We start from the raw sequence: 21732 nt of genomic DNA, 5'->3' as shown, positions 1-21732 counted from the left end.
GGATAGGGAAAACTTATCCCCACACCCCTACCCCAAGAATTTGTGCAACTTGAGGGAACAAAACCCAAAAAAACCACACTCTACAGAGAGTGAAAAGAAACTCCTCTCCTTGGTGAACAGATATTTAAGAAAAATACCCTGGTTTCTTCTAGGCTAGTCTCATTGCAAACATTTGAGTTTTTGATCTTGATGCCATGTTAAGTAAACCTGTGCAACAGTGTAACAGAGTATAGTCACAAAAGTACATTTTGTCAGGTTCTAAATCATTAAACTGATTAAATTATTAAATCGATTCCAACTCATTAAACTGATGTCATTAAACTGCAAAAAGTACCTGGATGTCACCTTGGTCATAAGGAACTTTACTTGGTGAACATCTACATATGAATGTTAGGGTACATAAGAAACAGTATGGAAAATTATGATAGAGAGTCTTCTAATGTTGATACAGAAAGCAGGGGACATCTCACTGTTTGTTGGGAAACTGTGTGCATTTAGTTACCCCAGCTCAGAAATGACTGCAGAGTTGAATTAAGGGAATTAAGAAACTGTTCAGGAAACTGCACAAGGTCCTGGAAAACTCTCACAAGAGGAGAGACTGAAGAAATGGGAATTATTTGTGTTAAATAGGAAACTGTAAGGTTCATGATATAAAATAATGAATGGTCTAGAGAAAGATGATAACAATTTATGTGCTGCCCTGCTTGTAACATGGAAGTATTCCAGGAAATTAAGAAGGATTATTTGAAACTGATTATAGGAATAATTTTCACATACCGTGATTAATTAGTCCACGAATCTTGATGTTAAACTTCAAAGCCCAGCAATATTCCCAAATGGCTTGGCATTTGTGTGAATAAGACTACCTAGTGTATTTATAGTACACTTTCAGAGCAGATGTTGCAGAGCTTTGAAACCTCCATGTTGAGTTGGGCCCCAACTCAGTGCAAGGGCTTAGGAGAGGCAAATTCTTCCTCACCACTTGTTGCAGGTACTTTTTCTTTTCTCTGAGATATCTGCTACAGAAAGAACACAACAGCTTCAAGAAAGAAGGTGTCCAAATAAGAGTGTGTCCTAGTTGGGAAGACCTGGGAGCCTACAGTCTTAAGGTATCTCCTCAGCCCTCTTGAACACTCTTGAAGTGATTAAAAGCAGAGTGGTCATCCCTCCAGTAGTCTTGGCGTGTCCCCTGGGACTCTGACTTGCTCTTCCAGTACAGAGCCAAGGATCATCCCCATTTGATTTCCTTTTTAGTCCTGTGGAATAGGTGTATGCATCCTCTGCAGCCTAGCAAGGCTTTCCTTGGCAGAAGATCTTGGTTAATCCAGGGTGTCGTGGTTTAGCCTCAGACGGCAACAAAGAACTACATGGCAGCCCCTCTCTCAGCCCCCCCCGCCAACAACCATGAGGGGAGAATTGGAAGAAAAAGGCAGAACTCATAGGTTGGGACAAAGGCAGTTTAACAGAACAGCAAAGGGAACAAGAAAACAATAGCAGTAACACGGATAGAGGAATATACAAACACGATTATGATACCACTGCTCACCGACCACACCCGGGATGCCCCAGCCCGCCTGGCTATATACGGGGCATGGCTGACATGGCATGGAATACTTGTGTCTCGTGCCAGATCCTTGGGAAAATTAACCCTATCCCCACCAGAACCAGGACAGTTAGTTAGACCCTTAATGTTCTGTTGAACCCAGTAATTCCAAGCCTAATTAGCACATGAGCTGTCTTGTGGAGCGATATCCTAAAACAAATATCTCATTCAGGGCAACTGATCACTGTCCTGGCTAGAGCTTTGAAAGCTGCATTTGGTTTGGGTTGCTAGCCCATGTGAGGGATAAGTTTCTTCTCTCAGAAGAAAAGTATGTGTAATCATTAGGAGTGCTTGGTCTGCTTCATAAATATTTTCTTAAGATTCTGGCTTGCCTTTTGTTAGTTCTGTTGCATGGAAAATATTCTGTTATGTAAGTTGATGCTGTGGTTTCATCTAGGTCCTCTGAGTTCTGCCTTGCTGCTGGCCATGCAAACATACGAGCCCACCCACACATCAGGAGGACAGTTGGAGAGAGATTGGTGACAGGACCAAAGATCAGGGAATACTCTTGTATATGAGCAGAAAAAAAAGCTTAGGACTGCTCAGAGGGATGGCAAAGGTAATAGAAAATATGATACTCTCCCTGCCCCAGCCCAAGGACAAGCAATGAATTTAAATGCCAGTATGTTCAAAAGGACTGGCAGACAACTACTACTGTGGCTTGTAATTAGCTGTGGAACTCACTAGTTTAGGAAGTTACAAGCCCCAAAAGTTTCAAGAATTCAGAAAAAAAATTGGACACTATAAGGGATGTCAAGAATATATAGTATTATGGTTGTATAGGCACCTAGTTTGCTATGGGAGGGTTATGCAACCTGCTTCTAGATGTAAACCGTTCCCATGTGGAGGAGACTGCCTGTGACCGGGGAGGAGAATGGAGCAGCTGGTCACTCATTTGCCCACTTTGGGGTTATTATACCTCATGCAGAGCAGCTGAACTCTGCTGGCAAAGGTGAAGGACGGGGCTTCACCCATGTGATTCAGTCTGCAGACGTCTGTGTTCCTGTTCTGAAATCAAAACTTCCCTGTAGCAGTTGATCCATGAAGACTAAATATGTTCATCTGTCCATTACTTCTTTCTCCTCCCTCTATTTCTGAGCTAGTGTCAACAGTTGCCCTAGATTTTGTCTTTCTTGAAAAAAGCATTCTTGATAGACTTGTTTTGGCCAGGGAGGTCATATCAAGACCTGTTGCGTAGTGCAAAAAGTGGTTTCTAATCTTGCATGGTCTCACTATGGTCCAAAGATTTGTTCCCAGTTCAGAAGCTTCTTGTCCCATCATCTTGGGAATCATTCTGCCTTTCTTTTGCCAAGCCTGAATTCTGCTGAAATGAGATTCAGACAGCATTTGGACCTGATTACAGAGGACCTGCTTGTTCTGAGACTTGGACATAAAAGGATCAAGAAATGCACATTCTTAACATTAATCAGGCAAATTCCCTTTTCAAACCTGTGTGCTACAGGGTCTTTTCCTCCAGCTAGCTTCTATGGATTGCAGTGGACTGAAATCTACAGATTTCTGTGGACTGAAAGCAGCAAAAATATATGTGGTCCTGATGTCCTTCAGAGGGCAGGATAAATTTGATGCATTTGATAAATTTGATACTCTCATCAGATGCTTCCTTTATTGGGCTGTTACTCAGCCTTTTTGCTTTGTAGCATCCTATCATCCCTGAATCAGGGTGCTACCATCCTCCAGACCACTGAATTGCTTATTTCATATTCCTGCTCTGGAGAGACAGAAAATTTATTTCTGTGTATCCAGTTATTGCTTCTGGTCTTGTTAGAACTACCTAGAGCTGAGAAGGGTTAAAGGTTCCTGCAGTTTTATCAGGAGCCAGCTGTTTGACCTGGACAGGCTAGAGAGTTGGGTGGAGAGGAACCTGATGAAGATCAACAAGGACAAGTGTAAGATCCCGCACCTAGGGAGGAATAACCCCATGCACCAGTACAGGTTAGGGGCTGACCTGCTGGAAAGCAGCTCTGCAGAAAGAGACCTGGGAGTCCTGGTGGACAACAAGTTGACCATGAGCCAGCAATGTGCCCTCATGGCCAAGAAGGCCAATGGTCTCCTGGGGCGCATTAAAAAGTGCGTGGCCAGCAGGTCGAGGGAGGTCATCCTCCCCCTCTACTCTGCCCTGGTGAGGCCCCATCTGGAGTACTGTGTCCAGTTCTGGGCTCCCCGGTTCAAGAAGGACAGGGAACTGCTGGGGAGAGTCCAACGGAGGGCTACAAAGATGATCAAGGGACTGGAGCACCTCTCTTATGAGGAAAGGCTGAGAGACCTGGGTCTGTTTAGCCTGGAGAAGAGAAGACTGAGAGGGGACCTCATCAATGCTTATAAATATCTAAAGGGCGGGTCTCAAGAGGATGGGGCCAGACTCTTTTCAATGGTGCTTGGCAACAGGACAAGGGGCAATGGGCACAAACTGGAACACAGGAAATTCCATCTCAACATGAGGAAAAACTTCTTTACTTTAAGGGTGGCAGAGCACTGGAACAGGCTTCCCAGAGAGGTTGTAGAGTCTCCTCTGGAGATCTTCAAAACCCTCCTGGATGCGTTCCTGTCTAGCCTGCTCTAGGTGAACCTGCTTTGGCAGGGGGGCTGGACTAGATGATCTCCAGCGGACCCTTCCAACCCCTACAATTCTTTGAGTCTGTGATTCTGTTGGATGTAACAGCTGTTTGAAAAACCATTTAGACATGCAGCGTGAAGAGGAACATTAATAAAAACAGCCTGCTGCTGGGATGTTTTCTGTTCGTGCTTGATTTTGGAGCTTCTGATCTGGTTGCACACAGTATGTATTAAATTCCATGTAGGATTGCATCATTTAAAAATAATAAAGCTCTGCAGATGCAGGCATTCTGGCTGTCTGGCAGAACTGATGCCCATCACTGCTAAGTAATGCCATACCTGCATTGCTTCTCCCATTAACTGGGACATGGCATAGTCCTGGTAGCAAACCATTGCACCACCACTGTGTTCAAGTCTGAAAACAATACTGCTAGGGCTTTTTTACATCTCTAGCTGCTTTATTTATGGTGACTTGTGTGGTGATACATTAGTTATTTGTATCAGGTTTGCATGGCAAGGTTTTGGTAGCAGAGGACTATAGTAGTGGTTTCTATGAAAAGTTGCTAGAAGCTTCCCCTATGTCCAATAGAGCCAACGCCAGCTGGCTCCAAGATGGACCCATCACTGCCCAAAGCCGAGCCAATCAGAAACAGTGGTAGCGCCTCTGTGATAACATATTTAAGAAGGAGGGGAAAAAAACTGTGGAAGAACAACAGAGAAGAGAGGAGTGAGAATATGTGAGAGAAACAACTCTGCAGACACCAAGGTCAATGAAGAAGGAGGGGGAGGAGGTGCTCCAGGTGCCAGAGCAGATTCCCCTGCAGCTCGTGGCGAAGACCATGGTGAAACAGGTTGTCCCCCTGCAGCCCATGGAGGTCCATGGTGGAGCAGATATCCACCTGCAGTCCATGGAGGACTCCATGCTGGAGAAAGTGGATGCACTCAATGGAGGCTGTGACCCTGTGGAGAGCCCATGCTGGAGCAGGCTCCTGGCAAGACCTGTGGAACCGTAGAGAGAGGACCCCACACTGCAGCAGGGTTGCTGGCAGGACTTGTGACCCCGTGGGGGACCCACACTGGAGCAGTCTGTTCCAAAAGGACTGCACCCCGTGGAAAGGACCCACTCTGGAGCAGTTTGTGAAGAACTGCAGCCCATGGAAAGTACTCGCATAGAAGTTCATAGAGGACTGTCTCCCGTGGGAGGGACCCCACACCAGAACAGGGGAAGAGCGTGAGGAGGAAGGAGAGGCAGAGACATGTGATGAACTGACTGCAACCCTCATTCCTCATTCCCCTGCGCAGCTCAGGGGGAGGAGGTAGAGAAAATCGGGAGTGAAGTTGAGCCCAGGAAGAAGGGAGGGGTAGGAGGAAGGTGTTTTAAGATTTAGTTTTTATTTCTCATTACCCTACTCTGATTTGATTGGTAATAAATTAAATTAATTTTCCTGAGTTGAGTCTGTTTTTCCCATGACAGTAACTGGTGAGTGATCTCCCTGTCCTTATCTCGACCCACAAGCCTTTCCTTATATTTTCTCTCCCCTGTCCAGATGAGGAGGTGAGTGATAGAGCAGCTTTGGGGGGCACCTGGCATCCAGCCAGGGTCAACCTGCCACATTATTTCAATAACTTGGCCCTGCTGTGGTTTTACTTCACTCTCCCTTAGCCACTTTTGCTGCCTGTTCTGCTTTTGCAATGTTGCTACATGTATATCTGTAATCTGCCATCCCAGAAATATGGTTTTCCACTTGATAGTGAGTGATTTCTACATACATGGAGCTCTGAGTTGAATAGACAGTAAACATAATTTTACAGCCTCTTTAACTGAGTTATCTTAAGACCGAGTTCCTTATTTCTCAGGCATTCTTGTTGTCACTGATGGTTTTGCCTTGCAGGGAGGATTCAGGATTATTTTGCGGCTGTGATTCCTGCAACGCATGGTCTTGACAGAAATTCAATGCCAGTTTTAATCTGGATAGAGAGGAAGCAATAGTGAAGATATGCAGCCATGGAGTAGCTGGAGTCCGCATGGATGTGCTGACTTGTACTGCAGTAAGATCTTATTCACTGTGAAGACCTTATTTGTCCCTTTTAGGGTTTAGCTCATCTTTTCTCCAAGTTATGAAGGCGATAGGGGATCTAGAACTACTTGAGATGCAGCTGTCCTCATGTACTTTTTCTTTGTGCAGATGAAACTTGCTTCTGAAATTATCCTCCCATAAGCCTTGGATAAGCAGGGCCTCTCCTTTGCCACAGTCTGGGCAAGGCCAAATTATCTGAAGCCAGATTCCAGTAAATATTAGGGAGGAAAGTCCTGAGGGCCCAGTGGAAGTGATTCATGATCTCTCATTGAGAGGTCTTTCCAAAATATAGTAATTCTAGGGATGGTTCAGACCCCCAGCAACCTCTGAAATCCCCAGTGCTGTTGAGAATATCTCCATCCATGTGAAGCATCTGTGCCCTCTCCACCTCTTGCTATGATCTCAGGAGCCTTCACCCCTGCAGCACACACCTGAGCAAGAATGGCTGCTCATTCAATGTTGCATGTAGCCATATAACAGACTTTGGGAGCAGTTTTGCCATCTTGTATGCCTGAAGGCACAGGTCAGAAAGCCAGCTTTGATCCACAAAGCTCTGCTGAGTTTGATGACTGACTCCCTCAGCAGGACACTTTCTTCCCTGCCCTGCTGTGGCTGTTGTGGTGGAGAGTTTTGAGCTCACAGCTCCCAGGCATAGAAGTTGGTGGGAAAACCTTCAGTTCACGCTTCTGCTGGCTTTGACTCTGGTTCACCCACAACTGCTGGCTGTATTTTTGTCACTAGTCAACTGCAGCCTCTGGTTCCCAGGGTCCTCAGTCGGGCAGGCCTTTAAAAGGAGCATGTTCATGAGGCAGCCAGCTGGTAGTCACAACCCTGCTCTGCAGCTAAGCCCAGGCCAAAACTGTGCAGCTAAGGAGGAGTTAAGCTTGGCATCTTAGCTATTGATTCTGCCCAGCTATTTCATTTGCTTATAGGATTTTTTCCTCATCTGTGTGGGTTCTTGAGTACTCTGGGAATCACACAGCAGCCAGGCTCAAGCACCCAGACAGATCCATGTTTCAGAAAGGAATTGTGTAATTTCTGCTCTTGTAAGACCTTCAATATGATTTCCGAGTGCTCAGGCAGAAAGATACTATAGAAGTGCATAGCCCTCCTCCTGCTGATGCTACTACAGTGTCTGTGATAAGAAAGGCTTTACTGTGTCTGCAGTAAGAAAGGCTTTACTGTGTCTGCAGTTTAATTCAGCAGCAATTTCGATGTGATACTAATAGCTAGAAACATCAGAGTTTCTTTCTCATCTGGATTTGCATATGGTAATTATGTCCCCAGGTGGGGCCTGGGGCAGAGGATGGACTATGGAGAGAAGGAGGAGCAGGTTCCAACCCAGATCACCTCTGCCCAGATGCCCATGAGTCATGGCCTATAAGTGGCTCCTGTCACATGCCAGATGATGAATCATGGAGCAAGAGAGCACAGAAATGGGAAAAACTAGTTCAGTCACTGTCTGGCTCCCGTGTTAGCTGTATAAATCTGCTGCTTGAGCTATTTCTGATGTCTTCTGCAACTCAAAAAGCCCAAAGCATCTAGGACTTCTTTTCCTCTGAGTGGGAGGCAGTACCAGCCTCATGCTAGTTGTGTCATCAGCAGGAATATGTGTATTGCTACTTATTTTCATAGAATCATACAATCATAGAATTGTCTAGGTTGGAAGGGACCTTTCAGATCATTGAGTCCAAACATCAACCTAACACTGACAAAAACCACAAATAAACCATGTCCCTAAGCACCACGTCTACCTGTCTTTTAATACTTCCAGTGATGATGATTCCATCACTTTTCCTGGGCAGCTTGTTCCAATGCTTGATAACCCTTTTGGTGTAGAAATTTTTTCTAATATCCAATCTAAACCTCCCCTGGTGCAACTTGAGGCTGTATCCTCTTGTCCTATCCCCTGTTACTTGGGAGAAGAGACTGACCCCCACCTCTCTAAAACCTCCTTTCAGGTAGTTGTAGAGAGTGATAAAGTCTCCCCTCAGCCTCCTTTTCCCTAATCCCGCTTGCCACGCTATTCCTGATACAGGCCAGGATACTGTTGGCCTTCTTGGCCACCGGGGTACACTGCTGGCTCATATTCAGCCGACAGTTGACCAACACCCCCAGGTACTTTTGGGCCAGGCAGCTTTCCAGCCACTCTTACTCAAACTTGTAATGCTGCTGTGACCTAAGTGCAGGACCTGGCACTTGGCCTTGTTAAATCTCATACCACTGGCCTCAGCCCATCGATCCATCCTGTCCAGATCCCTCCCACCTAACTTGGTGTCGTCTGCAAACTTACTGAGGGTGCACTTGATCCCCTTGTCCAGATCACTGATAAAGATATTTAAAGAGAACTGGCCCCAATACTGAGCCCTGGGGGGCACCACTCGTGACTGACCACCCACTGGATTTAACTCCATTCACCACCATTCTCTGCACCCGGCCTTCCAGACAGTTTTTTATCCAGCGAAGTGTACTCCCATCCAAGCTATAGGCAGCCAGTTTCTCCAGGAGAATGGTGTGGGAAATGGTGTCAAAGGCTTTACTAAAGTCCAGGTAAACAACATCCACAGCCTTTCCCTCATCCACCAAGTGGGTCATAGAAGGAGATCAGGTTTGTCAAGCAGGACCTGCCTTTCATGAACTCATGCTGACTGGGCCTGATTGCCTGTTTGTCCTTCATGTGCCGCATCATGGCACTCAAGATGATCTGTTCCATGACCTTTCCAGGCACCCAGGTCAGACTGACAAGCCTGTAGTTTCCCGGATCTTCCTTCCAACCCTTCTTGTGGATGGGTGTCACATTTGCTAGCCTCCAGTCTATTGGGACCTCCCGGTTTACCAGGACTGCTAGTAAATGATGGAAAGTGGCTCGGTGAGCACTTCTGCCAGCTCCCTCAGTACTCTCAGGTGGATCCAATTTGTCCCCATAGACTTATGTATGGCCAGGTTCAGTAGCAGGTCCCTCACCATTTCCCCTTGGATTACAGGGGCTTCATTCTGCTCCCCACCCCTATCTACTAGATCAGGGGTCTGGGTACTCAGGGAACAACTGGTCCTACTACTAAAGACTGAGGCAAAGAAGGCATTAAGTACCTCAGCCTTCTCCTCACCCTTTGTCACCGTGTTACCGCCCCCATCTAATAAAGGATGGAGATTCTCCTTAGACCTCCTTTTATTACTAATGTATTTATAGAAACTTTTTTATTGTCCTTAACATCAGAAGCCAGGTTAAGTTCTAGTTGGGCTTTGGCCCTTCTGATTTTTTTCCCTACATAGCCTCACAACATCTTTGTAGTCTTCCTGAGTGGCCTGCCCCTTCTTCCAAAGACTGTAAACTCTCCTTTTTTCCCTGAGTTGCAACCATATCTCTCTGTTCAGCCAGTTCAATCTTTTTCTCCTGATGGCTCGTTTTTCAGCACATGGGGACGACCTGCTCCTGCACTTTTAAGACTTCCTCCTTGAAAAACGTCCAGCCTTCCTGGACTCCTTTGCCCTTCAGGACTGCCTCCCAAGGGACTCTGTCAAGCAGGCTCCTGAAAAGACCAAAGTCCGTCCTCCAGAAGTCCATGGTGGCAGTTCTGCTGACCGCCCTCCTTGCTTCTCTAAGAATCAAAAACTCTGTCATTTCATGATCACTATGCCCAAGTCGGCCTCCAACCGTCACATCCCCCACAAGTCCTTCTCTATTCACAAACAGCAGACCCAGCAGGGCTCCCTCCCTAGTCGGCTTCCTCACCAGCTGTGTCAGGAAGTTATCCTCAACACACTCCAGGAACTTCCTAGATTGTTCCCTCTCAGCTGTATTGTATTCCCAGCAGATATCTGGTAGGTCGAAGTCTCCCACAAGGACAAGGGCTAGTGATCTTGAGATTTCTCCTAGCTGCTTGTAGAATATTTCATCTACCTCTACATCCTGATTAGGCAGTCTGTAACAGACTCCCACCATGATATCAGCCTTGCTGGCCCTCCCCCTGATTCTTACCCATAGGCACTCAACCCTACTATTACCCTCAATTAGTTCTCGACATTCATAACCCTCCCTAACATACAGGGCCACCCCTCCTCCTCTCCTTCCTTGCCTGTCCCTTCTGAAGAGTTTGTAGCCATCCATTGTAGCATTCCAGTCATGCGAGTCATCCCACCATGTTTCCGTGATGGCGACTACATCATAGCTTTCCTCCTGCACAATGGCTTCCAGCTCCTCCTGTTTGTTGCCCATGCTGTGTGCATTAGTGTAAAAGTACTTCAGTTGGGCTATTGGTCCTGCCACTGTTTTGCTGGGAGAAGCCTTAATTCCTACCTGTGAGATTTTCATCTCACTCGGCCTATCATCTCTGCTGGCAAGCCCCCATCCTTGACCTAAGCAGTTCCTTGCTGTCATGGGCTGTGATTGATCATCACATGCTGCAGTTTCTATTTTGAACACATCATAATCCTATATAGTTCTAGGATGTAATGATATATTAATAATGAATGGGCTTAGTCAGGTTGTCCTGGAAACCACTGGAAAAAGCACTGGTCCAGGCAACACCTCACTGTGGAGAGAAAAGGGAAGTGGTCTTTTCAGGAATTGCTGTTTGCTCAGAACCACAACAGGATCTAGCCTGGGCTGAGGCAGAAATTTAGGAAGTATTTAGTCTTTCTGTCCTGTGGAAGCCCCCTTTAAACACTGGGTGCTGGAATATTCACCCTGGGACCAGACAGACCACCCTCACTATGCTCCCTGTTCCCTGAGGCAGGGAAAGAGAACTGGAGGTTTAGGATGAGTCAAACAACTAGTATTTCTTTTTACACCTTTTCTTTCATTAAACATGCTGGATGATTTACTAAAGCATTTAATGAAGGCATGGATTTGGCAGAGATGTATTAGCTGGTGAGAAATGAATGAACGTCCAAACAAATACCACTAGCTAGTCCCATCCTACAACAACTTACAGGCTTCCTGAGTCCTCACATCCATCCTCTTCTTACCCAGATGGTTCGGTCCCGTCCCCAAGCCACTCATCCTGTGCCCTTCAACCCATCCTATTCACTCACACTGCTCCTTGAATGTCCTCCAGCTTGCTGGAATTTTACTGTTGAGTTTTTTAAAGACCATTCAGTACTTTCTGGCAGCTTTTGGAGTGGCAAATCTGGGGCAGGGATGAACTGCATTACTGGGATCCTGGAAACTGGTGCTGGAACCAATGAGCCCTGAGATCCCTCATGCTGCCTGTCCTGTTGAATGTCAGAAGAGTGGCTTTCAGTTTGAACTCTTCTCCCAGCCCTTTTGCATGGAGGTAGACTTACAGGGAGTAAACTGAATTTATCTCTCCCCATGGAGCAAAGAGATGTCCATATTGTGCCCATGTCTGCAAGCTCACACAGACCATTGTTTTTTGCAGAATTTCTGCTTGTGCTTGTTTTGTAGAGCTGTGTTGGTTTCTTTAAGCATGTTATTGCAAATGCTCCATAGAACTCAGGGATTTACAGGGAACAACCCTCAAAGAACAAGCAGCTCCAATACAAAAGGATTTTTGCTGATTCATACATGATACTGAATGCCCAGCTTTTAACTCTGTTTTTCTATCTTTCACCCTTGAGTGACGATGGATCTTGGTCCATCTGAGGAAGATGATGATGACAGTGAAACCATAGCCATTCAGAAAGAAGCAGCAAGAATCCTCACAATTAAAGGTTTACTTTGGGCATTCAATTTCATAGATGAAGTGGCTGATATTTGTAGAAACAGTAATTTGTTCAGAAAAGCTACCCTCCAAAAAGCCAGCATTGCCTCCAGCTGTCAGTTCTGATGATCTTGTTTCTGCCTCTTCATTTCGGTGCTATATGTGCAATCTTTTCTGTATTTAAATCACATTTATTTCTTAAATCTCTACATGCCTCCCCCACTATTGCATTACATTTTATGAGGAAACTTGTGTCACTGTGTGTTGAACCCAGTTGTCCCACATGTGCAGCTGAGAGCAATCAGCGATGGACCTCCAAAAGTGTGGCCAGAGCGGTAACAGATAGTGGGGTATGCCTGGTGGTATGACTGCCACACCTAACACATCAGCACTTGGAGGCAAGGCTGGTGTTTGCACCAGCCCCCTCTTAATTGAAGCAGAGCCTTGCAGGCCAGTTTGGAGCTGGCTCTGATGATAGCTTCTGCATCTTCTCAGCAGTGTTGCAGAGGCAGGAGGCTGTACTCCAGAAGCCATGGAGCTGCACCAACCACCCTTAAATCAGCACATCCACAGTCTTTGAGGGTAGGACAGAGGAGGGATTTAGGGGCCTCTATATAGTGCTCAGCAAGGACTTACAAGGCATGAGGTGCAGATCCTGAAAGTCTCAGCTCTGCAAGGTGCTGCATGTTATCTGCAGCATGCTGCCTCCTTTCTAAAGAGCAGAAATGGCTTGGCAGGCAGCTCTCAGATCAGTGCTGAACCATCCTTTGTTGTTCAGCACTCCTCTTCCTCTACTTACCTAGAGCTTTGCTTTGGTAGTATAAGCACTGATAAGCAATTCCACACTGCATCATAGGTGTCTCACAACACGCCATCCTTCTCTGTTCTGTATTATCTTGACTGGAGTGAAGCATCCACGGGTAATGAAATGTCTGGCCCTCACCTCCTCCAAGTAACCCTTAGCACCTCAAGAGTGAGCCGACTGAATAAATAATCCATATCTCACATGTAGCAGCAGATGGTGTCAGTATGGAGAAGGTAAAGAATTTTGACATTGCAATCAAAATGGCTGTTGTACTGATGTGTCTAGAGTCATTGTGCTCCCTATGTGCCTCCCTGCCTTGCACTGCCACAACACACTTTTCTGGGCAGGGATCATTGCTGGATACATCTTTGCTGATGTTTGTGTAGGATTGAGCAGGATTCAGCACGCTGTGGGCTTGCGCTATTGCAAATGATAAATACGAAGAATGAACTGATTTGGCAAAAAGTATTTAGGTACAGACTGTTTATCTCCACATCTGGAAACTTCTCCTTGCAGAGAAGTGTGAGAGCTTTACAAGGAGTTGATCAAAGCCAGCAGAATCTGAAACTACTCTGCTTGCTAGGTTTTACGCCCCAGCGTCAATCCCAGCCTACCAGACCCTAAATAGAAGAGGGACGATCCTTCTATAGTCTTCCAGAATCAGGGAGGGAGAGCCAAGGGACAGTATGGCCATGGAGGGTGCTCTGATGTCGGGAACTGAATAATCCCTACATTGACAGTGCCACTGCCTAACCTCTCTGCATCCCTGAGACAAGAGGAAGCCAGGAGAGGTGTCCCAAGGGAGAAAGAGACATCTAAGGCAGAAAAAGTGTCATGCATATCCCTAGGGAAGCTGTCAGAATGGTTTCTGGCAGAAGCTGACTGTGTGCCTCCTGTGATATTGGACCTCAGAGCCTTGTGCTAGGAGCAGGCTGTGGGTGCAGGCAAAGTAGGCATCAGTCTGCTGCAGCATCTGTGATGGCCAGTGAATCACAGTCCACCTGGGGAGCACGTGCTGCCACTGAAACCAAATAGCTGGGCAGAGTTGCATGTTGCAGCCATGCAACTGGCTGCAGAGAGACTGGCTGGAGAGACAGCTGGGAAACGGCTGTGTGTCAGTTCTCCTGACATTTTGCTGTCATATGTCAAAGTGTGCTTGTGAAAAGCTTGTCCTCCCACAGCAGCATCTGCACCAACGTGAAGTGCGTGTTGTTCAGCAGGGTTTGTCAGCAGATCAGTGCTGGTGCTGGAAGCCAGCTCCAAGCAGCTATTTCCCAGAGGCAGCAGAGACCAGGTGCTTCAGCAGTGAAGCGTGCTGTCATCACAGAATCACAGAATGGTAGTGTAAGTCGGCAAAATAGGAACTCTCTAAGACTCAATTTGGAGTTTTAGAAAGCAGGCATTCTTTATTGTGGTGCCGGATGCACAGGGGATAGCTCCTCATAGTGTGCGTGCCGAACTTGCTTATCCACAGAGGTTATAAGCAATAAGAGTATGCATATTCATTAAATTTATGAGAAATAATTAACATATTCGTACTTTTTCGTGAAACTCATTAATATATGCAAATGTCCTTAACACATGCACGTCCAAGTCCACCAGTGATCTTCCAGGGTCCCCTGGTGGTCGTCAGGAGTCTTCCTCACTGTGTTCTCTATTTGAACCCAGTCCATACGCATGCTCAGGTCATCCTCCACCTTATTTATGTAATCCCCACTGCCACAGAACCAGTTTATACCAACACCACTCCTTATCTACTCTATTCAAGGATACAATATGTCTCAAGACTTCTTCTCATCTACCAAGCGTAGCGAATGTAGCGAATGTTTAACCCAACCTCTGCTCATGGAGCATTTCAATCTTGGCTGTGTTGCTTAGATAAGGGGGGGAACCATGTGTCCTTTTGGATTTGGTATCAGTAGGGGTTGGAAGGGACCTTCGGAGATCATCTAGTCCAACCCTCCTGCCAAAGCAGGTTCACCTAGAGCACACTGGACAGGAATGCACCCAGGCTGGTTCTGAATATCTCCAGAGGAGACTCCACAACCTCTATGGGCAGCTTGTTCCAGTGCTCTGGCACCCTCAAAATAAAGAAGTTTTTCCTTATGTTCAGGCGGAATTTCCTGTTTTCCAGTTTGTGTAGAGAGTAACTCCACCACCTTGCCCCACTGGCCTGTCTTTCCTAAAAAGTACATAGCCATCCATGACAGCATTCCAGTCATGTGATCTATCCCACCATGCCTCTGTAATTGCAACAAGATCATGGCCCTGCGACCACACACAGATCTCTAGTTCTTCCTGCTTATTCCCCATGCTGCATGTATTGGTGTACAGGCATTTCAGAGAGGCAGTCGAGCATGCAGGTTTCCCTAGAGGGGTGCAAGAGGATCCACCGTATCCATCCACACCCTTGATGTGGTTGACCTTCTGGATCTCATCTTGGGAGACAGCTAAGGAACATTTGTCACTGCTCTGGTTGGCCTGGCTAATTCCCCAGTTGGATGCGATGGCATGAGCATTGTCATTTTGGACCTCTCCCCCCCCAAGTCCTTCAGTTTAAAGCCCACTTCACCCAGTTTGCCAGCCTATTGTATTGCCAAAGATTCCCTTGCCTCTTATAGACGGGTGGATTCCATCCCTCTCTAAGAGGCTATGATCATCAAAGAATGTCCCATTGTCATAAAAGCCAAATCCCTTGCGATGGCACCAGCCACATAGCCGGAAGTTGATATGCATTATATGTGTATTTCTGGCTGCTCCCTTTCCTCTAAGTGGTAAAATGGAGGAAAAGATAACTTGGGCACCAATTTTTTTACTTGCACCCCCAGGTCTTTATAGTCTTCCTTAATTCTTCCCAGGTTGTGGCTTGCGTTGTCATTCATGCCCACATGAAAGAGTAATAGTGGATAGTAGTCTGTAGCTAGTAATCCATAGCAGTAGTAACTTTTGACAAATTGTGGCACCCTCTCGGCAACATCTTGGACCTTAGCTCCCGAAAGGCAGCATATGTCTCGTGACTCCCTGTCAGGACAGCAGATTGGCACCTCGGTGCCCTTTAACAGACAGTCACCCACTACTAGCATTCGTTGGAACATGGTTATCAAATCACCTATCTATCTCCATCTCAGCTCCTCTGATACCGCGCAGTCTTTTAACTGTTTCTTGCAACTTGGCCACCTGACGTGACCAAACCATGACACTGACTTAACAAATCATCAACCTGTGCAGACTGTGTGTCACGGTCTGTATTCTCCAAATTATGATTTTCAAGCAATTGTATTGTGGCAACATTCATAGATTCATAGATTCATAGATTGGTCCAGGCCGGAAGGGACCTCCAAAGGTCATCTAGTCCGACCTCCCCGCAGTCAGCAGGGACACCCCCAACTAGACCAGGTTGCCCAGGGCCTCGTCGAGCTTCACCTTGAATATCTCAAGGGAAGAGGCCTCAACCACCTCCCTGGGCAACCTGTTCCAGTGTTCCACCACCCTCATGGTAAAGAACTTTTTCCTAATATCCAATCTAAATCTCCCCTTCTCCAGCTTAAAACCATTGCCCCTCGTCCTGTCGCTGCAGGCCTTTGTAAATAGACCCTCCCCAGCCTTCCTGTAGCCCCCCCTCAGGTACTGGAAGGCCGCTATGAGGTCTCCCCGGAGCCTCCTTTTCTCCAAGCTAAACAACCCCAGCTCCCTCAGTCTGTCCTCATAGGAGAGGTGCTCCAGCCCCCTGATCATTTTGGTGGCCCTCCTCTGGACCCGCTCCATCAGGTCCATGTCCTTTCTATATTGAGGGCTCCAGACCTGCACACAGTACTCCAGGTGAGGTCTCACCAGAGCAGAGCAAAGTGGCAGAATCACCTCTCTGGATCTGCTGGCAACGCTTCTTTTGATGCAGCCCAGGATGTGATTGGCCTTCTGGGCTGCGAGAGCACATTGCCTGCTCATGTCCAGCTTCTCGTCCATCAGCACCCCCAAGTCCCTTTCCTCAGGGCTGCTTTCTAACACCTCATCCCCCAGGCTGTATTTATACTGAGGATTGTTTCTTCCCAGGTGCAGAATCCTGCACTTGCTTTTGTTGAACCTCATGAGGTTCAACTGGGCCCACCTCTCCAGCCTGTCCAGGTCCCTCTGAATGACATCCCATCCCTCTGGTGTATCGACAACACCACACAGCTTGGTGTCATCTGCAAACTTGCTGATGGTGCTCTCAATCCCTCTGTCTATGTCTTTGATAAAAATGTTAAACAGTACTGGTCCCAGCACGGACCCTTGAGGGACACCACTAGTCACTGCTCTCCATCTGGACTTCAAGCCATTGAGTACCACCCTCTGGGTGCGACCATTCAGCCAATTCCTTATCCACCGAACCGTCCACCCATCAAATCCCTATCCCTCCAATTTGGCAAGCAGGATGTTGTGAGGAACTGTGTCAAAGGCCTTACAGAAGTCCAGATAGATCACATCCATAGGTCGCCCCTTGTCTACTGACCTAGTCACTTCATCATAGAAGGCCACTAGGTTAGTCAGGCAGGACTTGCCCCTAGTAAAGCCATGTTGGCTGTCCTGAATCATCCCCCTGTCCTCCATGTGCCCAAGCATGGCGTCCAGAAGGATCTGCTCCACGATCTTCCCAGGCACAGAGGTGAGGCTGACAGGTCGGTAGTTCCCAGGGTCCTCCTTTCTTCCCTTTTTAAAAATGGGTGTGATGTTTCCTTTCTTCCAGTCTGCAGGGACTTCACCTGACTGCCATGACTTTTCGAATATCATGGAAAGTGGCTTTGCAACTTCATCAGCCAGTTCCTTCAGGACTCTGGGATGGATTTCATCAGGTCCCATGGACTTGTATATCTTTAGATTCCTTAGGTGATCACGTACCATGCCTTCAGTTATAGTGGGATGGACTTTGTCACCTGGATCCTCATCTTGTGGGCCATCAACACAAGAGCTAGGAGGAGAGGGGTTGCCAGTGAAGACTGAGGCAAAAAAATTATTGAGAACTTCCGCCCTCTCCTCCTCTGTTGATACAAGTTCCCCACTGCTGCTCATTAGGGGGGGTACATTTTCTTTAACCTTCCTTTTCTGGTTAATGTACCTGTAGAAGCCTTTCTTGTTTTTCTTTATGTCTCTTGCCAAGTTCAATTCTAGCTGTGCCTTGGCCTCCCTGACCTCATCCCTACACAGCCGGGAAACATCCCTATACTCTTCCCAGGTTGCCTGTCCCTTCTTCCATTTCCTGTGTAGCCCCATCTTACCCCTTAGTTTGACCAGCAGGTCCCGGCTCAACCATGGTGGTTTCTTGCCTTCCTTACCCAATTTCCTACATGTTGGGATTGAGATCTTTTGTGCTCTATGGAGAGCATCCTTAAAGATCTGCCAGCTTTGTTCCGCTCCCTTGTCCCTAAGGGCAGTTTCCCATGGGGTCCTATTTACTAACTCCTTGAAGAGTTGAAGTTCGCTTTCTTAAAATTTAGCGTCCTGACGGTGTTCCTCTTGGGCTTCAAACTTCTTAAGAGAGTGAACTGCACTAGAGCATGATCACTGCAGCCCAGGCTGCCTTCAACTTTGATATCCCTGATGGCCTCACTTGCATTTGCGACCAACAGGTCCAACAATGCATCTCCTCAAGTAGGGCTGGTGATTTCCTGTCTCAAGAAGTTGTCGTCTAGGCACTCTAGAAGCTTCCTGGAGTGCCTGCAGCCAGCCGTGTTGCTTTTCCAACAGATGTCAGGGTGTTTAAAGTCACCCAGCAGGATGAGAGCCTGTGATCGTGATGCCTCTTCCAGCTGGAGTAAGAAGGCATCGTCGACAGGCTCTGCCTGGTCAGGGGGCCTGTAGTAGACTCCTACCACAAGGTTCCCTTTGTTGTCCCGATCTCTAATTCCTACCCACAAGCTTTCTACCTGCTCATGGCTATTCTTTAGCAACAACTCTTCACACTCTAGCCATTTCTTCACATAGAGGGCAACACCTCCACCCCTTCTTCCTCTCCTGTCCCTTCTGAATAGTTTGTAGCCACCAATGGCCACACTCCAGTCGTAGGACTCGTCCCACCAAGTTTCCGTAATTGCTACTGTGTCATAGCTTTCCTGTAGCAGGATGGCTTCCAACTCTTCCTGTTTGTTTCCCATGCTGCGTGCATTGGTGTAGAGACACTTTAGTCGGTCTGCTGGCTGTGTCTCCTTCTTAGAGGGGCACTCCACTGATCTCCCAACATGTTTTGTGCCAAATACACTTCTGTCCCCTATTGTCTCAGGGGATCTCGGTCCCTCTCTGCAAGACCATGCCTTTGTTACAGTATTTACAGCATCTCCCACTTCAAGTGAGATGGCAGGCTGAAGGCTCTCCTTAGGCTTATTTCTGCTGGACTTGTGTTTAACCCCTTCCCCCTTCGAGCTTAGTTTAAAGCCCTTTCAACAAGCCCTGCCAACTCACATGCCAGTATCTTTTTCCCCCTCTGAGACAGATGTATTCCATCTGTTGCTAGGAGACCTGGTGCCGTATAAAGTTCCCCAAGATTAAAAAACCCAAAATTTTGTTGGTGGCACCAGCTTCTGAGCCACTTGTTAATCATGCATATTTTTTTTTTCCTCTTGGTATTCCTACCTGCGACTAAGGGTACTGACGAGAAAATTATCTGTGCCCCTGATCCCTCAACCAGTTTCCCCAGTGTCTTAAAGTCCTTTTTGATTGTTTTTGAATTTCCAGTGTTGACTTCATCGCTACCCACCTGAATAACTACTAACGGATAGTAGTCAGAGGGCTGTACCAGACTTGGCAGCCTTCTGGTAACGTCTCTGACCCGGGCCCCAGGGAGGCAGCAGACTTCCCTGTGGGAAGGATCCGGCCGACATATGGGACCCTCTGTTCCCTTCAGAAGGGAGTCACCAATAACAATAACCTTCCTCTTTTTTTGTAGTGTAGAGGTTCTGATGCGAGGGGGAGACTGATTTGCTTTAGGTGACTCCCCAGATGGTGCTTCTTCTACCTTCTCGTTTGCCTCACCCTCAACCTCCAGTGCCCCATACTTGTTGTGCAGGGGTAAATGGAGAGAAGAGGCGGGCTGTGAGGGTTTTCCCTTGCCTCTTCTAACAGGCACTTGTATCCATTCCTCCTTCTTCCTTGGGTCACCTCCCTCTGCTACAGGGGTCTGCAGTGCCTGATACCACACATCTAGTTCTTGTTTGCATTCCCTTATGGATCTTAGTCTACTGACTTCTTCCCTTAGTTCAGCCACCATGTTAAGCAGATCGCTGATCTGCTCACACCTAACACAGATGGTGTCTCTGCCACCCTCTGTTGCAAGGTTCCAGCACTCACCGCAGCCAGTTGCCTGGGTGCCTGCATGTTTGTGTGGGGCCTCAGTTTGGGTACCCACAGTTTTTTTAATAGCCTTTGGCCGAGCTCCAACCATGATTCAAAAAATCTCTTCTGCCAAGTGACTTTTTTTTTTTTTTTCTCTGTGTCGCGCACTGCCTGCCAGACCAGTCGGCTGCCGCCGCCTCGCCGACCGACCGAGTGTCTGCTCTGACCGCGTTTAAATCCCCGCGGCCGCGCCCCCTCCGCGCCTGATTGGCTGACGCGGACTTCCGGGTTCCGGCTGGGGCTCGGGCTGTGAGTGGGGGGTCCCTGAGCTCGGAAACCCCTCCGTACAGCGCGATCCAACCCTCCCCGCATGCTCACCTCAGTCCTCGTCGCCGGTGCTGCCGGTGCTGCTGCCGCCGCCTCGCCGATCCTGAATATATTATATAATTATATATATATAAAAATATATATATTATTATATATTATTATATTATATATAATATATATTATATGTTATTATAGAATATATTAATATATTATTATATTATATTAATATATTATTATATTATTATATTAATAATATATTAATATATTATTATATATATTAATATATATTCAAAATATAGCAAAGCCTTATGGATAGACGTGATTGTTACAGAGGCAATAATAAAGGCAGGGGAAGTCTGAATGAGTAGATAGGCACTGGGGGACCAGGGCCAGGTTTTTTTTCCCATAGTCCTGGTGTGTGTGTGGTAACAGGATAAATAGGAGCTCCTACTCCTACATGTACCATCAATGGTGCACAAGGTTCAAAATGGGACATGGACACCGCCCCAGCTGTTGAACACCACTTTCAGCATGTGTGTGTAAAATTCATTAAAATTACTGAACAGAAATTTGATTCTGTTTTATCTCAAACCAAGACAGTGTGTGCTAGGCACAGAGCCAGGAGCTGCTTTTACCCACAGTGGTTCTTGAACAATGTGATCTTTGGAATTCCTGATGTAAAAGATCTTCTCCCAGGAACTGGGCTGAGGACAGGCTCATTCCTTTCAGACTCTGCAGCAAAGGCTGTGGGAAAGAAGACAGAGGCTTGGAAGACAAAGGAGTCACTGAAAGCGCAATGAAGGTGATATAGGCATCAGGGAAACTATAGGTTGGGAGGGAGTTTAGGGTTGCATGGTCATCCAGCTGGATGTGGTCCAAGTGGGCCAGGTGACCTCTCTGCTTCAGAGCCTAATCCTGGGTGAAACATCCCAGCAGAAGCAGGTATGAGGGTGTGTGTACCCCCCATGTAGGTCTCATGATGATCTCTGATAGAGTCTAACACAAGGCTTGTCTGCTTGCTAACACTAGTGTTAGCATTAACTTTTACATCATTGGGTGTTTACTGTAAACACCAGGTCCATTTCCATATTTCTATTTTTTTTCCAGCATTATCCTGTGTCTGTGAGAAGCACTATTATGCATGGGAGGAAAGCACTTCTTTTAATCTTTTTTCTTTTTTTTAGCATCTTTTAATTGCTATTCTTATGCCACAAAGCTGGAAGAACTGAAGTTCCTGATCTTTCTGTGGAGCTGTCTCATTGTTTACACTGTTGTTCTGACTTCACTTATACCACATTTCTTAATTTCCCTTCTGGGTTCCCATGTGCCTTTGCAGCTCTGCTTCACATCCATTATAATCCCACAGTCACAAACACAGGA

Source organism: Numenius arquata, chromosome W, assembly GCF_964106895.1.
Source record: "Numenius arquata chromosome W, bNumArq3.hap1.1, whole genome shotgun sequence".
NCBI lineage: Eukaryota > Metazoa > Chordata > Aves > Charadriiformes > Scolopacidae > Numenius > Numenius arquata.
The sequence above is the reverse complement of the archived record's forward strand: the minus strand, read 5'-3'. Positions refer to the sequence as shown.